This window comes from Sphaerodactylus townsendi, linkage group LG02 (genome assembly GCF_021028975.2).
Source record: "Sphaerodactylus townsendi isolate TG3544 linkage group LG02, MPM_Stown_v2.3, whole genome shotgun sequence".
NCBI lineage: Eukaryota > Metazoa > Chordata > Lepidosauria > Squamata > Sphaerodactylidae > Sphaerodactylus > Sphaerodactylus townsendi.
The window spans coordinates 55,613,782-55,623,796 of record NC_059426.1 but is presented as its reverse complement, the minus strand read 5'-3'; positions in this window follow the sequence as shown (position 1 = coordinate 55,623,796).

Here is a 10,015-nt window from a genome sequence, read left to right as displayed (position 1 = left end):
CCCCCCCCCCCCCCCCCCACCCCCCCCCCCCACCCCCCCCCCCCCCCCCCCACCCCCCCCCACCCCCCCCCCCCCCCCCCCCCCCCCCCCCCCCCCCCCCCCCCCCCCCACCCCCCCCCCCCCCCACCCCCCCCCCACCCCCACCCCCCCCACCCCCCACCTCCCCCCCCCCCCCCCCCCCCCCCCCCCCCCCCCCCCCCCCCCCCCCCCCCCCCCCCCCCCACCCCCCCCCCCCCCCACCCCCCCCCCCCCCCACCCCCCCCCCCCCCCACCCCCCCCCCCCCCCTCCCCCCCCCCCCCCACCCACCCCCCCCCCCCCTCCCCCCCCCCCCCCCCCCCCCCCCCCCCCCCCACCCCCCCCCCCCCCCCCCCCCCCCTTTTCCCCGCCACCCCCCCCCCCCATCAGCCCCTACCAGCATGGCCAATTGGCCATGCTGACAGAGGCTGATGGGAATTGTAGTTCCTGAACATCTGGAGAGCCGCAGGTTCCCTACCCCTGCACTAGTCTAAAAACTGCAACCCCTGCAGGCCAAAAACAGAAAACCACTAAAAATACCCAAAAACGAACCCTGCATTTTTTGTGCCCCCCACAAGGTGATGCCCTGGGCAGCTGCCCACATTGCCCAATGGGCATTACGCCCCTGGATACTCACGATAAAAGTCCCCACGGCTTCAGTGCCCAACTCGGCTCCATCCCAGCCCTGGCGCACGCACTCTCCTTCATCCCGCGTTTTTCAAAAACCAGCAGGAAGGTGGAACTTTCTGAAAAACACGGGCCGAGTTGGATCAGTGGGGAGGCAACAGAAAAACAATCCAGTTTATTTTTCCCACCCTAGGAGGCACGCACCAATCAGAGCACAGTGGGCTGGGCACAGAGCGCGCGAAGGGTTTTTGTTTTGTTTTGTGCTGGTCGTGGCGTCGTAGGCATGAACCGACAAAGAGAAGGAGAGCTAGTGCAGAGTGTGTGTACCAACGAAGCTGCACAGCCAAAAAGTTAAAAAATAGACATCTTATGTTTCTATGAAACTGCGCAGCCAGAATGTTTTTTTAAAAAAATACTTCCTCAAGCAGAGGGGAGGGGCCACAGGATCACGTTCCCACCCCAACACAACAGCCAATCAGAACGATGAACTAAAGAGCTGTAATGAAGATTGTGGGCTCCTGGAAATAGTTACAGTGGTTGATCCTGGGATTAACTTTGTCCCCCTCAACAGACACATGTTGCAGTGGGGAGGCAGAGACCAGGATTAAAAGATGCTGTATCTTATGGAACCAGGGGGAGCCCGGTTTATTTTCCCTGTGGGGATTCACCTCAAGTTTACTTGAGCAATGTATTTAAAAAACTGTCGTAACCTTAGAAGGAAAGAGTTAATGTTTTAGACATTTCCGTGGGGGGGGGGGGCGCAGGGGGAGCATCTATATTTTTGGATGTCCATTCTCAGATCACTCTGGTCAGGTATCTCTATGAACAGGTAGCCTGCCCTATGCTTTAGTTCATGAGCATTTCTGTTCCTTTAACCAGAACTAGATTCAAGGGAACAAAACACTTTTTTTCTTCTTTTAAGAAGCCAAAGGAAACCATGGCTGCTTTGGGAGTTCCCTTTCAGAGCAGAACAAGCTGGTTTCAACTTTTTAAATGATAATTTCTGAATATTTTCCCCCTTCTTGATGCTTTTAGCCTCAGCAACCACTTTCCTGTCATTGAAGAAGCTGCCCCAATCCCCATTTGTACCTTGCCTCAGACAGACAGAAATTGCATTGTAGGAGTCTCATCCATATGTAGATGCACATCCATCCCCTGTGTAGTTGTAATATATTCAGTCTTAATGTTTCCTGCTGAGTTAGAGATAGTGGCATGTATCCTGTGGTCCATGTCTGCTAACATAAAGGCCACAATGTTTGTGGAAATTATATTTTAAGTTGTGGTAAGCTGTTGCACAAGGAAAACTGTAGTCAACAGCCAGTTTCCATTTGTGAAAGGCATAGCGCTAGCAACAGAAGAGTAATCTGAATGTATGTTTATGTAATATTTTAAACTTATAATAACGAAGTTACAATGCGTTTTAAAAGCAAGAGGTGGTTACACTCCGGTATAACAATCATGCCATGTTTAGCAATGCCAGTTGCCAACAGCCCTTGCATTAAGAGAACACCATTTTCTAGGAGATGAATTTCACTGATGTGTTGTTGGATATATGCCAGTGGCCTTTTTGAACAGATTTAAGCATCCTTTTGCCTGTTGGTTAGATGAAGAAGAAGAAGAGTTTGGATTTATACCCTCCCTTTCTCTCCTGTGAGGAGACTAAAAGGGTCTGACAAACTCCTTTCCTTTCCTCTCCCATACAATAGACACCTTGTGAGGTAGGTGGAGCCTAGAGAGTTCTGAGAGAACTGTGACTAACCCAAGGTCACCCAGCAGGAGTCTGGAAACAAATCCAGCTCACCAGATTAGAGTCCACCTGCTCTTAACCACTACACCATGTAGTGGTAAAGAGCTCATCTTTAGATGAGCTGAACTATGCTTAGTGTAGAAGTCTTCCCTACTTAAGACTAAGTCCTACAACTCATTAGTGGTCTGTCAGCTTGTCTGCATCAGTCACCACAAAAATAGCCTGCATTCCTGTATGTACAGATGCTGTAAGTGTTAAGATGCTGTAGGGAAGTGAGTCAAAGCAGCACAGCCGGAGCAGCTATGTTGATCATGCTTCAGGCCCTGAATGAGAAGTTGTCTTGTATCCATCCATGGTGTCTTGAAGGTAAAGGGCACTGAGGTTTTCAGAAGAAATGTCTACCGATTCCTGCATCCCCCTATAGAGCCCCATTTTGCCCTCTATACTATTCCTGAAGGTCTGCTCATTCTTAAGAATAAAAATTCCAGGAAGGTCAGTGGAAGAGAGAAATTGGCAGCAATTAAAACCCATCTCTTCATAAAAAGCAAGTGTCCTGAGGTCTTCTGAATTTTGTGGTAGGATACAGCCTGTCAGCCTTTTTCATACCAATAAAATTTCTAAAATGACCTCTGTGCTGAATATTTGCAGCTTCCCCTCAAGAATACATTTTAGAACACTTTCAAGTTCAAACTGTTCCTCATAAAGACAGAAGAAAAGATCTCCATTTGTGGTAGGGGAAGCAACCACCATTAGCAAGAGTTTCCTCACTGTCTTGTAGCTTAAAAGTGTGGGTGTCTTGGGGAAATGCATCTAAAGGTGACACCTGTTCCAGGCAAACCTCTGTGTATGGACTCCCTAGTTTCATCACTTTGACGCTTGTCCAGAAGAGGGCAGCACTTTACAATGCATCTGTCATCCTGAGAATTGAAGTGGGTCATTGTCATTAATGCACAGAGGATAGCTACTGTGTTTCCCCGAAAATAAGCCCTACCCCGAAAATAAGCCCTATCATGATTTTTCATGATTTTTGGAGGAGGCTTAAAATATAAGCTCTTCTCCAAAAATAAGTCTTACTGGTAGTTACAGATCAGTATGGTGTGATCCAGCAGGGTTCTCCCTGCCAATGAGGATGCACCTTGCATCACACATGATGGGGAAGCAAGGGGGCTGCCGAGACCCCGCCTTAATGAATTGTGAAAGTACCGTATTACCCCTAAAATAAGCCCTGCCCCCAAAATAAGCCCTAATGCATCTTTTGGTGCAAAAATTAGTATAAGACCCTGTCTTATTTTCGGGGAAACACGGTATCTCTACTTCTTTAAATCTGAGCCAGGTAAAGTGGTCTAAATACTTGGCTGAAATCTCTGAGACATCTCTGCTTGATAGGGTCACACCTTCTCCAGAAGATCAGGTTTAGAAACACTTCTGGACCCACAGTGTTTGTTAGAAGGCCACAAAGAACAGCAGAGAAGAGCACATTTTGTCAGCTTCAATGGATTTCTCAGCTAGACCCCTTTCTAGAACAGTCAGCAGAACAGTACAAACCCTGGCAGTTCCTCTTTTGGAAAACTACAGACTGCTTTAGGTGGGGCAGGCATGGAAATCAGCTTCGCAGATACAGTCAACTGCCTTTTACAGAGTCAGGCAACTAGGCTATCAAGGTCATTATTGCCTACTGTACCTGGCCTCAAGGAGAGGTCTTTGACATTGCCTGCTTCCCGACCCTTTTACCTGGAGATCCCAGGGACTGAAACATGAACCTTCTGCGCATAAAACATGTTCTACCACTGAGACACAGCCTAGCATCAGCTCCAAGTCCTCTGTAATTTGTCACTTTGCTTCCTGGCTAAATGAAAAGTATTAGCCAAGAGTATGGAAGGAGCTTCTTACTCAGTACATGTTATCCTGCTCATGCTTTAACCAAACTAAATGTATCATGAAAAACATGTTCAAAATTTACTGCGGTTAGGTTGCCAAGTGCTCAGAATGAGACATTTGCCTGTTCATTTAAGGGCTCAGGGACAGCAAGAGAGCCTGAAGCAGTGACATCTCCACTCTGGACAGTTCCAGTAGTCCTTTCTATAACAAGACTGTATATTTCCTGCCTCCAAATTCTGGGTTTGATTCCCCACTCCTCCACATGAGCAGCAGACTCTAATTTGGAGAACTGAGTTTGTTTCCCAGCTCTTCCACATGAAACCTGCTAGGTGGCCTTGGGCTACTCACGGTTCTCTCAGAATTCTTTCAGCCCCACTTACCTGTTGGGAGAGGAGGGAATGTGATTGTAAGCTACTTTGAGCCTTAAGTGGGGTATAAAACTCCCAACTCCTGCAATTTTTTTTTTTAAAGCAGGAGTGCCACATTATTTTTGCATTCGGATCATAGCGGTGGGGTGGGATGGGGAGTGCCATTTTTCCGAGTTGAAACATCCTTACAGAACTTCTGTTTGCCCTGATGGGTATACCTTTTTAAATTAATATCTTGTTGAAAAATATTTTCTTGCATATGCACAAAATAGGTATACCTGTTGAGCTTGCTAAGAAACCTTCATCTGGAAGAATTTTGCAAACGTCTAATGCACTCGTGCAAAAGGGGAAAAAATGCTTCTTCTCTTGGTACTTCTGGCTGTCCTTTTATGTGAGCCCTTCTCTCGAGAACCCAGTCATTTTTAACCTGCACTGTTACTTGTAACAATGAGAGTTAGTGCCGAAGGGCTGGTGAGAGCTCCTTGCACACCTAAAAGAGACAGTCTGGACAGATTTTGAAAAGCAAACAAAATTAGGTGTAATGATGTTAATATCAACATTTTTTTTCTCCTTCCACTTCAGTCCACTCTTGGATTTGTTGCGCTGGTAGTCAGCACTCTCCACACTCTGACTTACGGCTGGACCAGGGCATTCGATGAAAATCAGTACAAATTCTACCTGCCTCCCACCTACACCCTCACGCTGCTGGTTCCATGTGCAGTAATCCTAGCTAAAGTCTTCTTCCATCTCCCTTGTATGAACCAAAGACTGCAGCGCATCAGGAACGGGTGGGAAAGAGGCAGGTACGTTAAATTCACGCTACCCACAGCGACGGGTGAATTTTCCAGCGGAGAAAGCAGCAGCACCGTGTGACGAAGCACTTCTTTTCTATTATGAATTTCTGATAGCACTCTGAAGATTCTTTTTTTTATATAGATTTTTTTAAGCTTGTAAATTTGGTGTCATTGAATGGTGGGTGACAAAATATAATTCTATTTGGGTGTTTCCGGGAAGAAGAAAAAGTTACCAATGTAATCCAATGTGTACAAAGCAGCATTTAAAATATACTGGTAATTCTCCAGGGGGGAAAGGTTGCCTTAAAACATCAATGTGAAATTTCAACTATACAAACTAAAGATACACAAATGATAGAATCATTTTATTTGTGAAAGGACATGCTTCAAAAGGATTGGATTCACCTTGGAAAGCACTTTCTCTTGGGCTGTCTTAACATTCAGAGATGCATATCTGCCTACGTTCAGTTTGGTAGCCAACCAAAAAGTGTTATACCCACTTTTCTAAAACATGTCTATTGGTTCATGCATACCAGAATTACTATGGTGGCTGTCTAGTAAACAGACTGTAAACCAAAGCAGATATTGAAGCAAATAAGATGTGCTGATTTCAGTTAAACAGTTTGGATCCTGGTGAAAATCTTTTCTGATAGAAAAGATTTACATCAGTATAGAACAGGGGTCAGCAACCCGCGGCTCTGGAGCCGCATGTGGCTCTTTCGTCCTCGTACTGCGGCTCCGCAGCAGCAACGCCAACAACGGCAAGTTGCACTTGGGACGCGGCGAGTGTGCCTCCTTCCCCACCCCCTCCTTCCTTCCTCCGGTGTCCTTTCACATCCTTCCCTCGTCTGGCACCTGGGAAGGAGAGGAAAGGATGCCAGAGGGAGGGAGGGAGGAAGGAAGGAGGGGGCAGGGAAGGAGGCACACTCGCCGCGTCCCAAGTGCAACTTGCCGTCGTTGGCATGCCCGCCGCTGTCTATCCCACCCGCTTGGCTGAAGGCAGGGCTTGGGGAGGCCGGGGGCGAGGCTTTGGGGGGTGGGGCTAAATGGCTCTTTGGGTGCTAAAGGTTGGGGACCCCTGGTAGAGAAGGACTTCCTTACTTCCCCTCTTTAGCTGAAATCCAAATACTATTCCTACAGACACAACACCTTCTGCGAACAGCATTGGGTGGGTGGGGGTTGGGAGTTGGAGGGCTGCACACACACACACACACTTTTTTTGTCACCAGAAATTTTACGTGATATGCATTCCAGTGTTTAACTTCCAAGTAATCAGGATCACTGCAGGATTAGTCTCCTGTTCAACTAACATGACAGTTCTCATAGAACTGGTTATGACCAATATCTAATTTCTGTTGTAAAATATATCATCATCACCCACAACTACAAATTTTGTAAAAATATTTACAGATTGCTTTGCCCCATATAATGGGCACAAGGCAATGTCACCCAAGTATGCTTACACAGAAATATGCACAGCAGTTAAAACCATAGAACCAATATCACCATCAGTAAAACAGCAGCCACATCAAAATTCATATTCCATGCAAACTGTGGAAAAATTAATAGAACAGCAGAAAGGTTTCAAAAATAATGCAACCTTATATGCTAACCTGGACACAAGTGGAAAAATTGTACAGGTCACCTCTTTTGGTACAGTGTTGGGTAAATAGCTGGAAACGTTTGTGTGTGTGTTTTTTTAATCTCCCTTATAAAGGCTAGAACAACATTATATATTTCTCACACCCCGTATAATTGGCTAAAACCAGTAGATAGCAGGGAAGGGCTGCCATGATTGAAAAACAACTCCTGCACACTAAAACATGCACTGGACTAATAAGAATAAAATCCTTCTACCCAGAACAATTTGGATGAGTTGGCAGGACTGGAAAGAGGCCAACAAGGGAAGCTGAAGCAGTTGTAATAAACTGCAGCTAAATGTGATAATGACCTTCATGAAGAGGTACATTTGACTAGCAAATCAACTTAGCAGTTGACAGAAAACAACAAAGTTCTTGGAAGCTCCACCATGTAGACATCCCACCACTAGCAAGATCACTTGTCAGTCAGCATTATCATGGAAATGATGCCTCAGATAGCTTCTGCATACACTGTAAATGCAAATGTGTGGCTCCATTGCCACTGAAGGCAAAGCTACTGACTGGCTTGGTCTGAGCAAATGCTCAGAGCTTCACTTCCTATTGATTGATGGTTATTCATTCTCGTCCAGAACCATTGGTGGTTCTGTAGGGCTAGTTACAAACTAGGGCAGTGATGGCGAACCTTTTTGAGACCAAGTGCCCAAATTGCAACCCCAAACCCACTTATTTATCGCAAAGTGCCAACGCGGCAATTTAAGCTGAATAACCCCCTTGAGCAGGGGCCAGCCTGCTGTAGCCTCTAGCAAGTCCCACGTGCGCCGCTCTGCGCCTCTCTAACATCTCTGCTGCCTCTGCCCCCCCCTTCCCGGGCAGCAGCCACCTGGAGCACAGGCACCAGGCCTGCCAGCCGAGTCCTCCTTGCTCGCTGAGGTGCACGCACATCAAGTCCAGCAGCCCAGGCCAGCCTATGATGAACTCTGTGCACACGTGCCCACAGAGAGGGCTCTGAGTGCCATCACTGAACTAGGATATCCAATTATCACCCCATATCCTGAGAGCAGGACAAGTTGTGCTCTGCCTCCAGGAACCACCCCAGACAGTGCAGAGCAGTAAAATGTCTACTGTTGTTGGATCACAGCAATCCAAGCACTTGGTGACTTTTGATGGGCACTAAAATCTTTCCCCAGGTAGAATCAAACCATGTGAAGTAGAATTACTTAAAGCACTTTTTACTAATGGCCACCTTAAATAAGGAATCATGTTGCATGCTACATGACTGCATACCACACTCCAAAGACACAATGCCTGTCCCATAACTGTGCATGCTTTTCTCACCATTCAACTTATACTACTTACGGACAGGCATAAATGATCAGATAATTGACAAAGTCATCAGATGGTAATCCAAACAATTATGTATTCAAATATCTGAATATATTGAGTTTTGAAAGTTGGTCTGTCAAATTCTGAAACTAGAAAAGTGAGAGAGGGATCTTGTTTTAACTTTTCTTGCAGCTTACAGTTCAATCCTAAAGTTGAACCCCTCTAAGCCCGCTGAAAGATATAAATCTATTTAGGATTGCATTATTTAGAATCAAAACAAAAACCGTTTAATTATTAATATGCCAAAAAACTATCCATGGTACATCTTCCATGGCTCTGTAGGGGTTAATTTTGAGGGGGGGTTACCTTGTAGAATACACCATGCTTGCATGTGAGAACATTTTAAAAGGATATTTTTGCATAGGGTAAAGTTGCTTTCATTTTTAAAGGATGAATTATACATACCCTTCTAAGTTCATTAATGCCAACCATAATATTTCTAGCCAGTTGATTTGTTTTTATATTTCAAAAGAATCGTTTTTGTTGCATAAAATCTATCTTCCACTTTCTGAAATTCCCCTTCAGTCCAGAAAACTATAGAGTCCAAGGCATAATGGAAGCATAGAATAATGGAGCAGGGCTAAGGGAATCCACTTCTCTGTTATTTATAGAGCAGTTTGGCAGTTCTTCAAGGATAGCTTCTAGCTAGGAAACGACAGAACACAAAAGTGTATATGGAAATACCCCTTGTGCTCTTTTTGGATCCAGGTCCGTAGCTCCGTGCCTTATATAAATGACCGGTCGCTTTCTGCAGTGGTGTAAAGTAGTTTGGACACTCTAGAGCAGGGGTAGGGAACCTGCGGCTCTCCAGATGTTCAGGAACTACAATTCCTATCAGCCTCTGTCAGCATGGCCAATTGGCCATGCTGGTAGGGGCTGATGGGAATTGTAGTTCCTGAACATCTGGAGAGCCGCAGGTTCCCTACCCCTGGACTAGTGGCACCAAAATTTCAGCATATTATTAAGAGACTGTCCTTATGCTACCTCCCAAGTTTGGTGCAGTTTGGTTCAGGGAGTCCAAAGTTATGGACTCCCAAAGGGGGTGCCCCATCCCCCATTGTTTCCAATGGGAGCTAATAGGAGATGGGGGCTACATTTTGAGGGTCCATAACTTTGGCCTCCCTGAACCAAACTGCACCAAACCTGGGGGGTATCATCAGGGTAGTCTCCTGATGAGACCCTGAACGTTTTGAGACTGTGCCTTCAGAAATGTGCTCCCCGCAGCCTGCAACCCCCATTGACAGAAATGCAGAAAACTCAATGCAGAACAAAGATTCTTGGGCAAATTTCTGGGATGTTCCTGCAGGGGGCGCATTTTTGGACATATCAACACCAAAATTTCAGGGTATCATCTTTAGGGAGACAGTCCTGATGGCACCTCCCAAGCTTGGTGCAGTTTGGTTTAGGGGATCCAAAGTTATGGACCCTCAAAGGAAGTGCCCCATCCCCCATTCTTTCCAATGGGAGCTAAGGAGATGGGGGCTATCCTTTTGAGGGTCCATAACTCATGTATACTGCTATATACAGTCTTTCTGTCTGTGTTTTGAATGTACTCCTGATTTGTACTTCATAAATGTCTGGTAATGCTCTAGAGCCTATTT